Source organism: Rhodnius prolixus, unplaced genomic scaffold (genome assembly GCF_049639745.1).
Source record: "Rhodnius prolixus isolate KJV_2025 unplaced genomic scaffold, Rpr scaffold_2, whole genome shotgun sequence".
Taxonomy (NCBI): domain Eukaryota; kingdom Metazoa; phylum Arthropoda; class Insecta; order Hemiptera; family Reduviidae; genus Rhodnius; species Rhodnius prolixus.
This window is the reverse complement of record NW_027411592.1, coordinates 46,172,457-46,194,256: the sequence shown is the minus strand read 5'-3', so window position 1 is coordinate 46,194,256 and position 21,800 is coordinate 46,172,457. Positions and strand designations below refer to the sequence as shown.

Genomic DNA, 21,800 nt, shown 5'->3' with positions numbered 1-21,800 from the left:
CAACCATCACTTATGGTGCATCTATGTTACTTATTATCGACCAAAGATTTAAGCAAAATAACATCCGTGGGCTTATAAGTAAGAAAAAACCTTTCATTCGCTCTCCTGTAAAAAAATTAAAATTGGGCAGTGTGTATAATATAGAAAATGTTTCGTAGTAAACCGGTAGTTGGACTCTGCCCTGAAAAATTAGGCGATTACTTTACTTATTCAAATATAAAAGTGAGTTGGTTAAATCACAAGTATCTGCTGTATCAATAAAACGATCCATCTGAAGAAAAAACCAATAAATTCTTGTTCTGATTCATCGCAATGCAGAGCTAATTTACATTGAAACACAAAAGTAAAAAAAAAAGACCAGGTTATATTTTTTATAATGTTGGACACTTTAACTCCACGGCTGTATTTATAGTTTGATTTACCGCCCATAAAATATAATAATAATCCTTGTTCACGACCAAGATGGGGCCTAATTTTGGGCCGTACAGCTTTGTGCCAGTATGGAACGTTGGGTGTTAGCCGTTTCTATCGTTTAATCCACGTTATGATGCATGTAATACGCCCTGGAAATCTGGCCAAGCTTTGATTAATGTTAGCAATTGCACTTACAGTATCAGTACAATGCAATTAATGCATTGCGCAAGCGTTTGTCAACGCACATACATAAACCAACACAGATACACTTGTTCATCTATATAATAACTGCAATAGTTCATGCACCTAGCCAAGTATATATTAACAATTGCGGACAAATCTATCTGATGTTCTAATTAGTGCTACTAACGCGATCAGCCCTATTTATTGCTCGCCCAGTATTTATTGCTCACTGTCTTTATTAGCCCATGTTCAGCATTCTGAGTTAAGCCATGTTGAGTTTTGTAAAGGGCAAAAAGTAAAAAAAAAATATGAAGTTTAACACTTAACACAAGTAAATTTGATTAAAATACTGTTAACAAAGTTTGGGAATCACTCAAACGATTTTCTCGCAATTGCAATCGACAATTAGAATTCTGAAACTAGTTTTTATTTTATATTTAGTTGTCCTTGATATAATGAAGCGATTGTGAGGGTGCTTGAACTGTCAGCTCCTCAGGAAATAAGAATTTAAATTGAAAGTTACGTGGCAGTCAAACGAAAAGCCAAGGCTTGCCCAAAAACTATCACCGTAATTTCTCTAATAGTTCTTTTATCCATAATTCATTGACAATAAACTATAGTTCTTGCTTTGTATTATTTGCAATGTTTACCTACACATTCCTTCCATTCATATATTTCATTTTAGTCTTCTTCTTCTTCTTCTTCCTTTGGCACTGGCTGCAGTCCTTGCAGGGCCTTGGCCTCCTTTAGCAGACTGTCCAAACCATCTCTGTTCCTGCCTCTCTTTCTCCACTGTCTGACGCCCATCTTCTGCAGGTCCGATTCCACAATGCAACCTTGGCCGACTTCTAGGTCTTCTACCTCCTAGGTGTCCTTCATAGTCCTTTCGATTTCGGTCTTTTACCACCTTATCTCTTGTAGAGCTGAAACTTCTACCATATTCTTCAGCAACTCTTCTACAAGCCTACGGCTGGCACAGCCAGACTCCGCCCATTTCACGTTGATCTTTTCCATACTCCTCGCCTGGGTCTTTTCTCCGTTAAAATAGTACGGTTTTTCTTTTCTGCTAATGGGTTCGTAACCATCGAATTTTGTTATGGAGTAGGGGAGTTAGTCCCACGCCCAACCCCTAAGGGGAGGACCAGGGGATTTGATTTTGGGGTTTCTTTCCCCTAGACAAGCAGCTTCATCACGGCGATGAGCCTTGTCCGCCCACGTGGGTCATTTCGTATAATCCAGGGTGCACCACGCGGAGGCGACCTACTCTATACCCCCATTTTAGACTTATATTTAATAATTAATATAGTTTCTTGTTATTACCATTAAAGTATGTTGACTTTATACAATTAATGTGCTTTTGAGTACACCTCTCCGTATCTACATCCCTAATTACACCTCTTCTCTGCAATAAATAGCTGGGTATGAAGACTTTGAAACCCTTTTCCTTTAGAATTACGAAACTCAATAATCTGTTGGCAGATACACCATTGTTCATCTCTACTCTCAGTCTGTTAATGCCTATTTTTAATTCCGTCGATATTTTTGGAAATGTCTCCGAGTTTTTCGTGAAGTAATTTCCCAACTGACATTGGGTGCATCCTCGAAATGCGTTTTTTGTCCTTATTAGCACTTTCCACAATAACGTAAAAGGTTATTTCATTTTTAATGTTCATTATTCTGTTCTCATGATCAACTTCTTTTTCTAAACTTCAGACGCTCATCTTCTGTAGATCCGATTCCACAACGCAACCTTTACCGACCTCTAGGTCTTCTACCTCCTGGGTACCCTTCTTGGTCCTTTCGATTTCGGTCTTTTTCCATCTTATCTTTTGTATCTTATCTTTTTGTCTCAACTCACTCAACTGAAATCATCTGAATCATTGAGATCTTTTATTATTTGACGATCTTTTTCTTTAATTATTTTCAAAAAATGTCTCATGTCTCAGTAACACAGGCCAATTTGTTGGAAGCTAATCACCAGTAGTGTAATTCCACCCTGCATTAACACATGAATAAAGATTTCTCTAAACCCATGTGTGTAGTAATTAACTAACTCTAACTAGTTAAGCACAATAACAATGTCAATATTATTAGATATATACAGATATCTGAGTGCGTGGATGTACGGGTTGAAGTGTTGCTATTGAATCCCCTGTAAGCTTACAAGTATTGTGTAGACAATGGTGACTATCTGCAATGTATACAGGTCTATAGAGAACATCTGTTCAGTTTGTTATTAGCTGAAATGTTCCTTCATTAGACACATAGTACATGTGTTGGTTAAAGATCTAGGGGAATGTTATAATACATGATTAAAACTGGTGTCCCCGTTCATAAACTATATTTATATCATTTTGAATTATGCCGATAGTGCATAAAAGTATAACAGATTATCAGATTAGTCTTAATTGGTAGTAAGCTACTTACCTTGTTCTGGCTTATTTACTTAGTTGGCAACCTGTCAGACAGATGTGTCAGGTTTTGATTTAAAGTTAACAGGTAATTTATTTTCCAAATTATTTGCTCCAATTACTTAATAATATTCCACGGGTTTGGGCATCAAAGTCTAATACGCGCTGAATTTATCAACTACAAAAAAAACAAAGAAGAATTTCAATCCATATTTAGTAATATGGATCAGCAGAAAACGAATGTGTATTAAGATTGCAGTTAGAAACCACAAAACTACGTGCTATTAGCAAAGCCCACCTCACTGTTCCTGCAATTACCATCATGGCTCTTCAAATGAAAACGTGAAGTCAGAACTTCTCTCGGGATCAAAAAGAAGTTATGGAAGTTTTACAGCACAGAAATCTTTATTTCTACATCTAATAGAGTCATTTTGATACAAGATTTAAGCATTGATTGAATTCAATTTAAGTTTTGTTTGTCGTAACGTTCAATATTAATTAAGAATAATGAAATTATTGATTGATTTCCTTCAATTGGATGTAAGCTATTGATTTTGATTTTAAGTGTCCAAGTTTCGAAATTGCCCTAATGATTCTTTGATATATGAAGACTTCAATTCCTGTTCGAGAATATGGCCTCGGGAGGACGAAGTAGCCTCAGTTTCTCCTGATAACAGTATCTCTTGCTTTTCTTTTCTTTTTTCTGAGATTTATTTCTGTCAGTAACCAGTTACCCCCAAATACCTGAATTGGCCTGTTGACTTTGAACACATGATTTCCAATTCTTAATTATTTCTCACTTCTTCCTGGATTTTTCTAAGTTTTCATGTAAACAGTCAATTCTTAATGTATATACAGCCCTAATTTTGATGCAGGCTTCTCAAATTCTTAAAATGCCGTTTTCTGTGCTTTTTTTTGGTTAGAATATACCATAATTTTTGTTAATCTGCAAAACTGTTAGATAAATCGAGATGATTGTAAATATTCCCTTAACCACTAGCTTGTTTTACAAAGAACTCATTAAATTGTTGGTTGTAATAATTATTTACCTGTAACATGAAGGATAGCTATAAAGAACAGACTTCTCAGACAGTCATCGGGTTGGATTTACACCCTGAACCCGTCTTTTTTATATATACTTCCAACGCCAGTACCGATAAGTGATAAATTCAATTTCCCCTGGACTTTTACCACTGTATTTCCCTCGGGCAGGCCGGACTTGTCAAATAAATAAAAGTTAATGTGTTCATACCGTTCGCCAGGCTGGTTGCTTTGCGAGCAAATCCACACACAACACCCACGTATTCACATTTTGTTCTCTCTGCTGCTTTTCTCTAATACTATGTTCCACCCTAACCACTGGACCCTTCCTGAATTCATCTAATGGACTCTGGGAATGTAACGCACTAGAATGTAGGGGAAGTTTGCTTGCTATCAATCTTAGAACTGACTAACAATTACAGTTTCCATTTATATCTCTAATTGTCAGAAATAAAAATTACTGTAATTATTAGTGTATTATCAATGTGTATATACTAAAATTGGAAAAGTTATGTAAAGATCCTTGTCAATGAGTGCAGCCGAGTGCATCAGTTTTCCATGAATGCAGAACCAAATTGAATTATCAGTGCAACCATTAAAAAAGAAAATAATAATATTATGTTGCAATTTTTATTATTATCTTATTTTTAATGAATAAATTTTCGAAATTGCGACTTCTCTACTCGAACTGCATGAACTTGTGAGTTCTCTATTTAATGAAAACTTTAAAGGCGTTAGTCGAGCCCGCAAAGCGAAGACTTTGGTAGTGGGTTCGAGTCTAGGCCTTGGATTTCATTTAATGGTTAATAAAAGAATTAATTGTTAAGTATGTTTGCTGGTCGCCTCCGTCTACGATGCTTAATTTGGTACTTAGATGTAAAGCCTTCCTGAAAATAGGCAATCAAAATACTTTACTGACAAATTTCAGATTACTAATTCTCATTTTGAGGAGAGATATTTATACTAAGCTCCAATGGATATAGCTAGAACGTTGTAGAATGTGAGGATAGTACCCTGTACGAGGTGGAAATCTAGATTTGGCCTATGGATTTGGTACCTGCGAGTCCTGGACTCTTATAAATGCGCATAGAAGCCAGTTCTAGGTTGCAAAAATGTGCCGCCTCCATCGACTAGATTTGGGGGCTAAACTAGAAGGTACTGAGTTCGGTTTATTACGATTAAGCTAGTACAAGTGTTTGTTGGAGAACAAAGACTTACACGTTTTGATTACCTAATGGTAATGGAATTCATTTGTCTGGCAAAAAAGAGTGATAAGGCTAGAGTGGCCGAAAGATTACCTAGAAGAATATCTAGAAAAACTTGGGAGGAAGAAGTGGGAGAAGCTTTCCATGAGCGAGGGATAGACATAGGGAGGAAAAGAGAGCTACTTTAGGGCATGAACGTTTGGTCCTTGCTTTGTAGGCCACCTCAAGTTACAATAGTTTAGGATAACAATCATGTTGTTAATAAGTTCTTCAGGACACGTTGAGTGTAATCTATGACTTTTGAAGGCGTCTATGTAAACGTTGATTGTGTCAGGGTACCTTTGTCCAAGATCTAAGATTCTTGAAATAGCGAATATTCCCTTCCTCTTTGGAGAAGGAGCGTTACGAAGAAATGGTCCAACTTTTAGGGCAAATAAATCTACGTATATTAGGGCTGATTAAAAGTAAGGCATTTAAATAAAGAAAAATCTATTTTTGAATTCTAAAAAAACTCGTGCCAGTGATTCTGCTAAAGTTAACATTTATCCAATGTAAATGAGAATATGATTGTACATTATTAGAAGACTTTATAAACTAAATGTCGACATATGGCCAAAGTTGTTTTCCCAATAAAATGTTCAGTTTGCCTGTATCGGCTGCCAGACGATGTTTGGTGCTCGTTATTGTATTGGAAAAATATACAAGCTACCAAATATTTAGTTAACTAAGCCGATATTTAGTAAGAGGATAAGCTGAATTCATTGAAAATTGTTTAAATTCTAACTTGTGCTCAAGAAAACAAATTATTGACAAAACTTCGTCTGCTTTTTTTGATTTTGATAGTATTGCACTGTTAAAAATTGTTTTTAGTGTTGTCACTGATTTGTTGAGCCAAGCGGGTTCAAATGATGCGGGATGGTTGCTGCTTTACCCTTTCAGTATTGCTGTCACAAATCAATTAACAAACTTTTGGGTGTAAAACGGAAACTTAATTACAAATTTTATATAAAATTGTTTGCAACAAGAGTGAAAATTATATTGTATATTTAAAACTTTATAAATAATAAAATATACAAATGAAATATCGTTACATTTCATTGCAAATAAAATATTTATTTTAAGCGCCGCTGTTTTGATTCCGTGAAATAAAAAAATTTGTATATGGATAGTATTTTTCATTTTTTCAAATTCATCTATTATTTCTATTTTGGAAATAAAGTAAAATGTTTTCATCAGGTTTAGTTGAAGAAATATCAGCTGGCGTTTCCGTCACAACATAAAAACGAATAATCACCGTCGTATTGTCCAATTAACTACAAGTATTACTAACCATTTACAAATATACCAACAAATTTGGTTTTGATGGAACTTATTTTTAGAGGCGATTGATTTGAATGGGTTTTAAAAGAGCATTTTTTTTAAAAAAAAAAAACATTTTTTCTGTTACACAGACAAGCAAAGATGTTAGTGAGGCTGTGAGGCAAAACCTTACCTACATTAAGGGGAACCCTTGAGTTGAACAGGAATATTAAAAATAGCCATAGATATAATCGAAAAATGAATTCCAATTCTGTGTAAGAATAACTAATACGTAAGAAAGCAGCTTTTCGGGTAGAATTGGCACAAAATTCTGGTAAATATTGACTGCCATAATCGAGAAAAATATTGAAATAATATCTCTAGTGCGGTCTTTAAGTTTTGTACAGAGCAAGAAGAAGCCGTAGAACTAGCTTCTAACTACTATATTTCAAGCGCTAGCAATATGTGAGTAGTTCTCCAAGTTCAGTAAGGCGATACCCTCCCTGCACTAGTAAACCCGCTGTATTTAATGCTTCCACATCGCAAATAACATTCCTCTTCGTTTGGTTTTCAAAATTTAGAGACTTAGAAGATTGCTACATCTTCAACTACTATTTTTCATTAAATGAAATGAATTTTATAAATTTTATAAAAAGCAGGATTTGAAATCGATAATTTTTTTTCCTACAAATCATGAAATAGGATCCTAAAATAGAAATCCTAATCATTATTTTTGATCAATAAATTTAAAAATCATGCTTGATTTATTAATAAAAATCAAGATAAACAAAAGGCACTGTGAAAGAAATTATTGTTAATGACATTGTAATGGAAACTGAACCAAAATAAAAGCTAAGTATTCAAAAAAAAAAATCAGAAATGGAAAGAATGTAAAAAAAAAAAAATTTAAAATCAAAGTTAGGAGTTTGCGATTGGCACATAATTAAGGACAAAAGAAAAACGAGAATTACCCAAGAACCTGTAAGATTTTCCTGAGGGACTAACTAAACCATTAATGTAATGGATTTAGTATCCAGTGGTTTACCTTCTAAAAGTAATATTTAATTACTAACCTCCAAGAGCCAGAAGAAATCACCAGCAACTTCTCAGATGGGAATGGATTATTGGGAAGGTAAAGAAACTGATGGGTTAATGGATGATAAAAGAGAAACTGGTTTATAACTCTATCATTTAAAAAATACGCCGCTCGTGCATCCTAAGCTACGAGGTTGCGTAAAATACTTCAAACAAGCAAGCGTCATTGCCACAAATAACTTCTAATAACCTCTGGTGTTAAAAACTAAGTGCAGCACTAAGCTATAATATTCATTATTTTCGTTTTTGTTTTAGAACATGATTATTAATTTTTTATAAATGTAAATATCCGGTAGAGCGCTCCACGATCCAGACCATGAACGCGAGTGCAGGTTATAAGACTGTAAAGGTTCTAAGAATGTTAGAGACGCTTAGTGACTTGGTTGTTTTACTTTGTGTAATTTTTTATTTAGTTCGTTGAAACAACTTGTAATTTAATTATTCCTTTACAGGTTTGTTTTATTTATATTATATTTGCTGGAATTATTTGTAACATTACTATAATAATTTGTAATGATTCCTTTACAGAATAATAAATCTGTGTTTACCAACTAACATAAATTTACGTATCTTGAACAATATTGGTGTTCATGTAGTGTGCAATGTTGTTCTTAAACAAATAGTTGAATAATACTTACACTATAAAAGTCAACAGGTAGTACAAAATGAAACAAAATACTTTCCTCGAGCAAACAGTCGGACGGATATCGATGCATGCGTTTCGGTTTTCAATAGAACCTGAAAGATCCCATCCATTCCATACTAGATCATTTATTAAATTCAATTTACCACAGCATGTTAGGGACCTCTTTCTATAGAATAAAACGCTATTTCGGCTTGCCGATACATTTATAATGGATGAAACCGAACAGGGGTAGTGAAATGTATGTATGTATGAATGTGTATGTTGGCTGTGTTAAGTGCGCGTGTTGAAAATTGGAAGTAGTAGCGATGCAGTGAAGGACGGTTCGTGCGTATGTTCCAGGGGTGATGTATAGGGAGCCTTAAGGCCTAATAGTCGCCCTAAGGGTCGGCTGGCTTGGTTTAGGGTTGGAAAGAAGTAGTCTTGTATTTTCTCTCTATTTGCTGCAAGCCAGCGCAAATATGTCCTCTGGGATTTTTGCTACATTTTTCTGGACCTGTAGATATAATTGAAATTAGGGATTTTAATGCATATATATGTTGTATTATGTTATGTAACTAAAAAGTATAATAAAAACTGATAATCTCTCGCATGTTTTTTTTTTTCAATAATTCAGTTATTAAAAGTGTAATAAACGAATATTTATAGCCAATTGAAAAGGTCTTGAAATCGTTTAGAAAGGAGATTTTAGAGAGACGACTGAATCTACATCCCTTCACAGCACACCTTTTTTAGTTTAAATTTATACCGAAAATGTCACGAGATATACCGACTATAAATAGCTTTTTCCACAAAAAATTCCAAAGAAGTGAGTGGTTAGTGCTCTTGACTTCCACGCGGAGATGATGCAGCTGCCTGATCTTAAGATTTCCACTTCCTACGACCGCTCACCAGCTCTCTGTCTGGTGATGGACCGAGAGATATGATGACTGAAACAGCTGAGCTATGTCCGCAAGCCGGTAGTAGATTCCGTTAGTAGAATTAGCGAACGATCATAAATTAACCCTAAAAGAAATGAAGAAAAAAATGTATATAACCCTTCGCCTCAAAAAATGAAGAGGAACATTTGTAAGAAGATATGAAGAATCCTGAAGTAGCAGAAGATATGAATTTTATATTCAGTGGATCAACCAAATAACAATAGATTGGAGAACCTCAGATATAATGAATCTTGCAATTAGAAAATTGGGGATTAAATTGGAAAAATAACTAATATGAAGTTTTTGTCACTAGGGTTGTTGAATTTTTGAAAAACCAAGCTTGAAACCGTTACATCATATCTACTATTTCAATCAATCACAGAATTATTACAACTCATTAAATATATAAGTTCTGTAAGAGGCAAATCTTTATTGATAATTTTTTAAAGAAAATCATACATCGCTTTCACTTGAGGCAAGATTACATCAGATTTAGAACCAAAAACTTATCCATTGTTACATGTTGCAGCTAGCACATTTATTCTACATCCCTTAACTCTTTAACATTAAAAGTAACCAATCTATGCTATAGAATTGCCACAAAGATTGCTTACAACCAGGCCGACGTGGAAAATATGTTAATTTTTAGATGTTTAACCCAAAATTTTGTTTTCATGAGGTTTGAAATAGAAAATCAATTTCGTCCGCTTTGACATCAATAAAAGCAAAAATCATATAAATCGCAATTTATCAATTGCTTGCTGGCACCTGACGTTTAAAAATACTTCTTTAAAAGCTGGTGGAAGCTGACTGATTTTAAATTTTCAAAAGTAGAAACTATCTAATATTATATAATAGAATTCGTGCAAAATTATAATATTAACTAATTATTCGTGTTAATCTATATTAGTAAATTAAATTATCTGTTTATGAGAAAGGCCAAATTAGGAATATTATAACGTATGACATTATTTATTAAATAATTAAATTAATAATATAACAGTATCATTTCGTTATCTTCGGCTTCGCATGGCGTGCTTCGCATACCATGATATTCATTAAAATTTAAATCATAAAACTGCTAGCTCATCATATGAACTGGATCTTTCTTATATTTCACTGAGATAGTAGAATAATAGATACCGTTTTTAAATGTCTATCTTATCTCCACTCTAAAGGCAATCAATCATACCATTAGTGGTACTAAAAAAGTTAAGCTTTCTACAAGTAAACTCGCCTAACATCGTAGTACTGAGAAATAAACTAATAATTCTCTCATGTGTAGAAGTATTAGACAAGTAATTCAAGTGTCATCGATTGACCAAATTAAAAGGCAATATTGTAGTAAAAAGCAAAATGGCTATAAGTTTATACAAATCTCAACCGTTTTCCTCAATGTCAACTCTTAGGAGTGTAGACTTACACTTTGGGCCACATATTAGTAAACGTGCTTATAAAGGGTTCACCAAAATTTTTAAAAACTAAAGCATTGTTTGTTGCAGGCACTGTCTCAGAGAATTATATTTACATCAGCAATCGTTAAAGTAAAAGCAACACATCATTGTCTACTACTTCAGGTAAAATTTCCTAGACTTAGGTCATTAGTCATTAGACATGAGTAAATTAACGATGGGCGATTGAATGGAATGCAAATGAACTTTGAAATGAAAAGACATCGTCTTTCGACGACTTTCAGAGCAGATAACTGATTCACAATATGATTAAGGTGGTGGCAGGTAAGTAAAAAATTACTTGGAGATGCCTGACTTGAAGTACACTACTGTAGGCCTGTATTCTTAGTTACCTGCTTCATATAGTTACGAAAAGAGCTCATTGGATTCAGCCGAACCTTGAAAACCGCTAAAGAGTAACTTCTAGAGAGAAGCACAGTACCTAAGGAGCCATCATTTTTCGTTTCAGATAGATTATTGCAGAGGCACATAGTGTAAAAACTGCAGTTATCCAAGGCAGAGATTGTAGTTTCAATGACTCCAGAAAGAGAAAATCTAACGCCAGCAGCTGGATGCTAACTCGAGATACTTCAATTTTGTTAGCGCTTATAGAAATATAAGACAACAATTTGCAAGATAAATCTTTTATTGTAAGCAATGTTTAAAAAGCAAGAGAATAGCTAATGTTAATTTACCTGCATAATGTATTTAACATTGGTGCAATCGTATCTTATGGTGTTTTTGTTTACATTTTAAATGAGAAAGCATTGATAGTAGGGGTGTTTGGTGAGAATTCTTTTTGTTATTGTGAGAAGGAGGACTTGTAGAGCAGGTTAGTGTTTTCTATACTAGTTAAATATTCAACACCTTACTCTAGCTAACAATTTCCAAGTACTGCCGGATCCCTGTGCTAAGATGTTGCAGTATACTGTTCTTTTTTCTTATAGTGGCCACTCAATATGTGTTAAACCTTCTCATCTACCATTCCTCCAGATAACTATTCCAACTCAATTTCACCTTACCCGTATCAGACACATTCACTTTTATGCACATTGCACAAACACGGCTGGCTTTTTCTACAGAAATGCTGCATTCTCTTATTCATAATGCAATTCAACTTAGGAAATAGTACGCTTTACTACTTAAGTAAAAAATCAATATATAGTTAATAGGCTATTTGCTAGCCAAGATCAATTTCTGCAATAATATTATGCAATTGGTTGAAGAACATCATCTAGCCTAATCAGTATGTACAGAATAACGTCGAGCCAAACAGTACTTGTAACAGTATAGACCCGCCCTAATCTAGACAAAGGATACTTTGATTGGATAAAGGGAACCTCAAGGGGTGATAGCCGTCCTTAATAAAGCCAACCACTTGTAAATCTAAACCAGACATCCTCCAATAAGGTACTGTTCTCCACAAATTTCTCTCCATTTGCAAAACGTTTAAGTACCTAGGTTCAGTTTAGGAAGAGGAATTATGGTGTAAGAAGATATAGAACAGATGGAAATGGTTGGGCGCGAAAGATAGGATGCTCCATATTGTATTGTAGAATAAATTGCTTTCAAAAAGTAATGAAAAGCAAATATTCTACTCGATTGTAGAAGGAAATCCCCTCATATGAATCGGTAACTTGGGCTACTACAAGGAGCTCGTGCTTAAGTAGCAGTAGTGGGTTATTGGGGAAAGTGTTTGGAAAAAGAATAAGAAATGAAGGCATTAAACTAAATGTAGGTTAAGGAGAGAATAATTAACAAAAAGCTGGAATGGTATGAACAGAAAACGAGGAAGACTAACTTGAAAATGAGAGGAGGAAGTAGACAAGCCGATTGCGAAAAGGAGATTGGGACAGAGAATTTTAGAGGGACAATTTTGACGAGACAACAACCCAGCATGAATGATGAACGGCTTCCATAAGAAAGCTTTTAACTGGCAGCCCCCTGAAAGGCAGAGAAGAGACAGACCTCGAGATAGTTGGAACGCGCAAGTTTCAAAAATTATGAGTCACCCATGACTTGGTGCAAGAAATCCTGATTAGGGAAATACCTTGAAGAAGAAGAACAACAACAACCCAACAGAATAGAGATAGACGTCGGTTAAGAGAAAATGCTTCAAGCTTGCAGAACTGGCCAGGAAATATTTACACAAATGTGCGAAGAATCGTGAGCAATAACTCAACGAATTACAAAAAATAAAAGGTCTTGGTTAATATTTCGATTAATTTATTAATAAGATTGGTCAAAATCGTTTATTTAGATTTATTTTTATCGATGGTGATGTTGTTTGTTTTGAAATAGTTCTCTCTCCGAATTCTTTCTTGGGCATATTTTATTTCAACATTTAATTTATTTACTTGATTTAACATTGATAAGTAAATTTCATATTTTCTATTTTTATCGATGAAATTTACAGTTAATTAGATTTTTATGTTTCACTTTGGAAGGCTAATAAGGAAAGAAAATTTAAAAAATACATCAACCAAATTGTTACATTTTGCAAACTTAATTATTCCAAATAAACTTGTGACCTGGTATCCACCATTCTGTGTGTTTGTTCACATATTGAGGAGAAACTTGAAGCCACTTTGCTACCTTGATGGCACCACACAGTAAGATAATGTAGGCGCTGTATTCAATGCTAAGATCAATAGAAACTAAAGGAGTATAGCTCTTTAGTTAGTACTTAAATGATCAATACAACATTCTAGAATTGTTGTCTCCAAACTCAAGTATTTAACTATTGAGCCAAACTATTACTGCAATGGTAACATAATCGTCCATTATGTACAGAATACAAACTATTCAGATTAATATTCAGTCTACTACAATGAACTTGTTACCAGTGGGTACCATAATAGAAAGCTGACGCGTTATGTGTTGGTATTAAATCATTTGCTTGACCAAATAAATTATTAATCTATTATTTTATTCTAATAATTAGAATGTCCAAAATAGTTGTTGCATTTGGATGATTTCCGAGGTTTCTTTATTTTGTTTTTATATGAACAGTATCTTGTTTTGTTTGTTTCGGCTTTTCAAGAATTCAGGTGGCACTTACAGAAACGGAGTGAATTTAGAGGGGACATTCTTTGCTGGTTACTGGATTAAGAGAAAGTATTTTTGCTCGTGCGGGAGTAAGAAATGAGGTGCAATATTTTTAGAGCGTATAACTAAAAATAATAATAATAATATTGTAGCTATGCTGTTCGCGAATACTGGATTCCGTCGCGGAGATCCCGGGTTCGAATCCAGCTGCTGGACCTTTTATTTTCTCTTCCTAAGAGCTTCATAACTAGAGAACATAGTACGGAGACCGGCAGTACACTGAAAGAAGCTCCGGGCGCCAATTACCACAGATGTTGACGCGCTTTAAATCATTTTTTTAAAAAATAAATAAATAAAATAATAACTCTGGTATAGACATTCTCTTAATCCAGTTCTAAAAATTTATTTAACATTAATTATACAACTAACAAGCAACCAGGGCAATGCTTAGAACTGAAGACTTGGCCTATTCGATTGTACGTTGCCAAAGGACCTGTACAATAAGAACACACTACTCTGCAACCTGCACCAGCCGTCAAGCCCCACTTATTGTTTAATATCCATTAAAATTGCAATTACAATTGCACTTTAAAATAAAATAATAAGATGTGGGGATACAAAGTAAAAAGAAAAGAAATATAAGAAGGAAGAGTAAAAGATGACGCGAAATGGGAAGAGAAATAGTGAGGAGAGAGCAGATGGGGCAAGTGACGCCTTGACAAATAACAATGCGCGTCACGTCCGTCCCTTCCAAGCCCATCACCAACATTTTTAAAACACTTGGAACTTTCCCCTGGCCCTGTGTTTTGTTTTCCGTGGCATTCGACCGGCTGCCTTCCCAAGACAAGCTATACATTACACATCGCCTTCCCCACTGGTTATACTTGTAGAATTTAAATTGTATCAGTCTCCCCCACAAAACTTTGTTAATTGTTTGCCAGTTCGCTTCTCAGCTCACTCTCATAAAGAAATCGGTATTATTTAAACGCTTGAGTATCTTACAATTTATTTAATATTACTGAGTCTAGTTAGGGTAATTCGAAAAATTAAAAATTTTAAATGTCATTTTTTAAATTTTAGTACAACATGATTCATCCGAAAATTGAACTTAAGACTAAAAAGTTGCTGGCCTTAAACGAAAAATGCCTTTTTGGTTGTTGCAATTACTCTGATCATAACGTAAGACCAGTTAGGAGAAAGGCTATTCGTGTCTGTAAATGTACGCCTATAAATGAACAGCTTTGGAGATCTCCCTCGATTTCATGAGATTTCAGGAGCCCTCTTAAGTCTGCGCCTTAAAACCTGACAGCTTTCAAAGCTGTCCAAACTCCAGACTTGCATAAGCCAGTTTCAGCCCGGCAAGGATATTTCATGTATTTTGATTCATTTACTTCGTTCTTGTTGACTCACAGTAAAGTTTCAGATTGTTGACCGTTAACTGTTAATTACTTACTTTGCTACTTTTACCCTATTGTAGAATACGCGTAGAACTACAAAAAGCTAAGTTCATATCTACCATTAAAATCCATTTGGCTGGTTCTATCGTTCGAGGCTTGTTACCACGGGTTCAATTTAGGAAAATACTTCACTATTTTTATATAAAATAAATTTTAAGTGGGAAATTTACCATTTTGTAGATCTATTTCTGATAAATTTAATTCGATTACAACACTTTAGTTCGTGAATATTTAAAATTTACTAAGTGAAATTATTTACTAATTAATTTAGTTAACCAAATGACAGTGCAGTGTAGTGGTAAACAGCCTCCGGCTTGGAAATGCAGAATTCGTCGTTTAATGATGAGTCCAGTGGTGAAGTATTACCTGGTAAACATGTGCAATCCATTTGCCTAAACAGGATATATCCATTTGGTATGTGGCAAACAGAGAACTCACCTTTTTTCCTGTGGATTATAATTTATATATTCAGAATTTAAAATAATCATAAAGGAATAGTGTGTTTCCATCAACCTAAAATCAATGAGAGAAAAGAGTAGTTTACCTTTAATAAATTTTACCTTTCTGCTGCTCAATATTAGCGCACTCATTTGTTTTTCAAATAGAAATTCTTTATTGTTAATTATATCTGCCACAGTTTGCTTGCATTTTTAAAAATTATGATGGTTTCAGATTGTCATCAGAAACGTCCTTTATCATAGCCTACCAAATTCTACGCCTTTTTGAATGACAGTGCTATGACGGAGAATCAACAATTCTAATCCACCTCCAGTCGATATATATAAACTCGTAAGTGTATCTCTCAGTTGTTATCGATTTATGTAGAATTAAGAAGCATTCTTTCTACTATTAACTAGAGATAGCTGAGTGAGGGATCTCAGTACTATTATTTATTTTATTTATTTATTTCTGTATTATACAAAGTAGCGTGTTACAGAAAGAGTTAGCCTTTTACTATGCTATAAGAATTAAGATACAGAAATAATTGAATTAAACAAACTTATACTGAAATTAAACTTAATAAAACTGTAGGTGAATTTAAAAAGAAAAAGGAAAATGACAATAGTACATAAACTGATCTTTTCTTTTGCTCATATTTAAAAGGAAACAAAATGAGAGGTTGCTCAAGGAAACAACATCATCATTATGATAATAAACGGGAATCTAGGCAGTACAAAATCACAAATTATTCGTTCTAATGAGCACAAACTGGACATTACTCTTGTAGCAAAGCACTACGTAGTCTCAATGATCTCATTACTAACTCCTGTTAGAAATAAGTGATGTAACAACAATCAGCAGGGAAGGGGCTGAGTGATTAGTGTACTGGATTCCAACGCGGAGATCGCCGGTTCGAATCCAGCTGTTGTTCCTTAGATTTTCTCTTTCTAGGAGCTTCTTACAGCTCGCTGTCCAGCATTATGTAACGAGAGAACTCTGTCCAGAGATCGACTGTGCACTGGAAAAAGCTCCAGGCGCCAATAACCTGAGAATGACTGGTCCTGGCCTCCAGTTTTCCCTGGCAGCCCCATGAATTCTTGCAGCGCAGTCTTCTAGGATAATTAACATTTTGGCACACCAACTAATAGCAGTTCATTGCAACTGTTGGTTTCTAGTGATCACCCCAGCTCGAAAACGAAATCTAAATGAAGCTCAAAATTTATTTTATGTGTTGGTACCCCTTAAAACTTAAGGAAGTTATCAGCCGAAATTTCTAAATCGGAGCTGGCACGGTATTGGAGATTTTTTTGTTTTTTTTACTTTTCTAAATTTTCTCTAAAGTGACTTTTTTCGTATAGTGAACATAATGGAAAAACAGATACAATTTCTAAAATGCATGGAAATTTAATCCGGAAAATTGGGAATAGAAAACGACGATTGAGTGTTTATAGAAAATTTTTCACTTTTAAGGTTTTTAAACTCTTCGAATTTTACATAACTGAAGTGTCGAACATAGAGGACCAAAGTTGAAAAAAGAAGGTAAAGTCATGTTATTTCATAGGAGTTCATATCATTAAAATTCCAGTATTACAACTGAACTTGTTTGTAATTCCCTGTATTTCTCGATGGATTATTGACCTTTTTAAAATCCATTAAAAATGAATACACCGTAATTCACTATGTGATACGGTTTGTTTTAATAATGAATTCAAATTGGAGGTAATGTTTTAAAATAGAACTCTTTACTTTTTTTTAAACAGTTATATGATTATTTATTTACTTTATTTTTTTTACAAAGAAAATAAAGAATTAGGAAAATCATTTTAATAATTATAAACTTTCTGAGTTTAGTGGCTGTATCTTTTTTTCTTTTTTCTATTATTTAAAGTCCGGGAATTTGAGAAATGGCCTTTGTCGGGGGGGAAGAAACCTATTTTGTTTATTCAAAAGCCATTAGTACAGTAGCGGACACTTTGACACTTAGAGGGTCAGAGGTTTCTGGTTATAAAATATGTAGGCCTCAGATATTTCATTTTGTTTCGTTTACTTATTTGTTTTTATTTTACCAAAAGTTCTTCATTTATTATTTTATATTTTTTGATTTTATTTAATGTTGTTCTTTGTTTCTTCTAAGTTATACATAATTCCATCCTTTAAACTCCCAAAATGTAGTCCACTATTAAAAATTTGATGTAAATTCTAAAAAATCTATTTTATACATCTAAATATCGAAATAAGTCTTTGTATAAAAATCATTTTCCTTATTTCTTATAGAGTGACAAAAAAGTGATTGAGCAATGTACGCATCCTACACCTCTAAACCCCGGAGAGTTTAGTAAGTCGGAGCTGGTGTAAATCTAAACGTATAAGACTTGTTTGGACAATGGTGGACACTGTTTGGTCGGATGGCAAGTATTAAGGACAGAGGAAATATAAATAAACCCCCCGTTCTTCTAGAGACGGGACTTGTAAGGTCATTCAGAGGTTTAAAAAGAAACTTGGATGATCATTTTGCGAGGATTTTGTTGGGATCACATTAGGGAGAAATGCTTGTGAGGTAGGAAATTCCAGAGTCATAGTTTTCTCATGCATGCAGCGGCTGGCTCTACTCGTATCTGTTCTTGCGAAGTTAATTCAGGCAGTTTGAGGCTGTCTGGATATTTGATAAGATTGATACATTTGTCTTGATACAAAGGTCATAATGGTAATGGAAACTCAAGGGTTTTCATGGTACGCTCAAGGGGTTTGAACCATTTAAAAGGAAATGTTAAAATGGCGCAGCCTACAAATTGTGGACGCACAATTGTGGATGAAAAAACTCAGTCAGGGGACAAGCGAAAAAGTTAATTATCTGACACTTGCCCTAAGTTTACTAAGGCATTACTATGGTAAAGCTATTCGGAGGTTTACTAGACCACTCTTGGACGGGCTCTAGACGGGTTACTACTGACTTAGGAAACACATGCATCGCATGGGTCTGTGGACGGTTAGAATATGTAGGTTTACCAAAAAAAAATATATTAAAAGAAACGGCTCTACACCTGTTGGATACCTTGAAGGACGGGTTTGACCGACAGTTCGGCTCTTTGGAGAAGAAAACCTCGCACCTTCAAGCTTCATTCAGGACACTCTTTAAATTTTTTGTAAGTCAAAGAGGAGTGCTTCAACTGGCGAATGCAACAATAAATCCTCCGAGTCTCGATATCGTTGACTGACAATCTCTCCGCCGAACCCACAATAACATCTAAATTGTCTTAGATTTTCTCGCGACTTATTTTCTTATCATTCCTTCTCATAAAAATGATAAAATAAAATAAATTAATGGACATAAAATTTCTTCTTATACATCTAAGATTAGAAGTCTAAAATTAAGACCAATTTTCAATTGTTTAGGGCTGAAACTTACTAAATAATATTCATAACCTATGATACATTTATACTCTTTTCATTTTGTCAGCAATAGCTAATACAAATTTTCAATATGTTAGCAATATTTAGATTAATGAATAATGCTGGTTTAGTAGCAGCAATTCAAGAGAGGAAAGAAAGTCATCACAATTGATCATCTGCTTTGTTCCTGAAGCTTGTCGATATGTGAAGTTGTTTAGCAGTATGTTCTGAAAGAGTTCTAGAGATATGAGGCTGATTGCTATGAGATCATGCCAGTCCTTTGGCAAATTTGGTATTAACTGAAGATATATAATATTTAAATAATAATCTAATTAAGATATAAAGATATTTTAAGGGAACATGAGGCTAGTAAAAGAGAGGAACCCAAATCGAGTAAAGCATATCAGTAATTTTGTGTTAGTTTGCTTTTTTTCAAGATATTTTAAATTTTGGTTATTATTTTATTTATTATTTCTTAAAAAGTTTTATACCATTTGACTAAAAACCTTTTCTAAAAAGTTAGATAGATTGTATAATCAATTATCTTAAATTATTAGTGACATTCGGTAACAAATGAATAGTTTAAAAAGCTGCCAACGTTTCACATTTTCAATATAAAGGTGTTAAAAATTCAAGCCCTTCAGAACAGAAAAAGGAATATAGAATTCCCAAAACTATTCTATTTAAGGTTGAAAATCTCTTGTCCTGTAGGAAATTAAATTAGTTTAGCAAAAATTACTTTTGTTAATTTCTGGCAGTGACACCTTCTCACAACTAGAGAAAGACTCCCACAAACATTATAAAATCCCAAACTAACAAATTAATTATACAATTGCACTGACAAAAATACATAGATTTTATAACATGAATAATAATAAGTCCTTAACAATTTTTTGTAAACCTCCAGCCATCCACGTCTTAATTTAAATTCATAAAATTGTATGTTGCACTACTTATTTTGTACAAATCACCTTCCTGTAATTCATCAAAATACCTTGCTCGTATCAAACTTAGAATTCAAGGTATTTTATATTCTCAAAGAATAGACGATTGAGACTCCTCAAAATTATATTATATTCCTTTGATACTTCTTTATTTACTAATACCCCACTTCAAATACCTTTGGAAAAAAATTAAGCATCAATTTTTAATTGTAGAATTATTGTAGAATTCATCAATTTGGTGAATGATTCATTGATTCAAAAAAATTAAATAAAAAATTATTTCTTTCCTACGACATTGGGACTAGGTAGGCCATCTTCATGCTTGTAGGCGATTTTATTTTTTACATTTAACATAAAAATTGGTATGTTTTCTGAACTGACTCTTTCAATACTGAGCCTAAATTATTATAATTGTCTACAAACATAACTCCTGATGATTACCTAATTTCTAGGTCGAAAGATTGGCATGTATGGATAAAAAATTATTCCTGAAATTGGCAATAATATTTCTTCCTTTTTAATAAATTTTTAATAATAAATAAAATAAATCTTTTACCAACTATCCGTTCATTTTTAACTATAAATTTTGGCGATACCTTCAGACTTTTTTTACTACCTCTTCGGATTTTTATTTTCACACAATCTTCACTGTCATCATGGATATTCCTTTTTTGATACCCATCTGTTTCATTAGCATAAATTTTCCTATTTATAACTCTTCTAAAATTTCTTGAGATCGCCTTTCTTTACTACCCTGAGATCGCCGGCATTTTTACCCCTACAGATTCTTGAATGAGTGTATTGCTTCCATTTTGACTTAAATAATCCTTACTGTGCTTTGTACAGGTAGAGCTTCTAATAGTCTGCCTTTAAATTATTTTTCTTCTACGACTTAAACTTAAAGTTAGAAGAATGTTGCAAAATTATTTACTGGCATTCCGAAAAATAGTGTCTCATGGCATTTTCATGAATTTCAAGCTGGTTTTCGCTTGGAGTCCTCCACAACTCATCTAGTACTTTCTGGAATCCAATCTGGGAACTATTACAGGCAATAAGTTTAATGTGTGACTAAAATATAATATGTGGAAGTCTAGTTCTCTGCTATAAATAATTTTGCACCAGAATATTTACTCGGATGGATCGTATAAGAGGTCTAGCAGATGTACGTAATAATGTCTTTCTTGAAAACCTAAGGTAAAAAGAGAAGAGAGAAATTCTTGGCCTCCTTCTAAATGAGAGCTTGAATTTGGTGTCTTCAGTACGCCGTTGGTCGCCCTGCTTTGATACCTGACGTTACTAAACTTCGTTTATTCTAGGAAGAGTGACCAGCCATCTTTGTTTCACTTGCTCTGTGTTTCCACCGACTCCCATTAGTGCGCCATTACACGTTATAAGACAAAGAGCTCTTGAGATTCAGTTTTACATCATTACTTTGTCATCTAATCAACTTCCTTTTGCGAGTCTCAAAACAACTACTTAGAGACTACTCTCTTTGTGGTAGTGACCACAAAGTCAATTTTTGACCTTATCTTTATCATAATGCTTTCAGCCTTTTTGTTTAGTTTTTCCTGTACAAATATATATGTTATAAAATCTAATTTTCTTTTATAAGATAATACTGTAACTTTTAACCTAAATATAGACAAGGAGTTAGTTATATTTTATATAAAAATAAATTATTTCTTATACTCATTTTTACCGTTGACTACTTCGCGTTGTATCTTGTGAAACTACATCCAAGCAGTTCCAGAATGCTTGATCTAAACCCTACACAGTTAATAAGGATAATTAGAAACGGCGTCAGTTTTCCCGTTTTCTTTAAATTGGTTCTTGCTTTATTAGATCGAAAAACGGGGAA

At 33.8% G+C, this 21,800-nt stretch overlaps 1 long non-coding RNA gene across 4 annotated transcripts in view; it reads left to right on the top strand.

The window, feature by feature from the left end:
- Nucleotides 1-21,800, top strand: part of LOC141449756 (uncharacterized) — a 71,818-nt gene that overhangs the window by 20,719 nt on the left and 29,299 nt on the right. For 2 of the 4 annotated variants that reach the window (XR_012455678.1, XR_012455677.1), the window contains exons 1-3: nucleotides 7,789-8,100; nucleotides 10,714-10,788; nucleotides 15,840-15,956. This is a non-coding gene — a long non-coding RNA (uncharacterized lncRNA). Of the gene's footprint in view, nucleotides 1-7,788; nucleotides 8,101-10,713; nucleotides 10,789-15,839; nucleotides 15,957-17,882; nucleotides 18,166-21,800 lie in introns of those variants that run through there. The other 2 variants (XR_012455679.1, XR_012455680.1) reach the window with 2 other exon arrangements.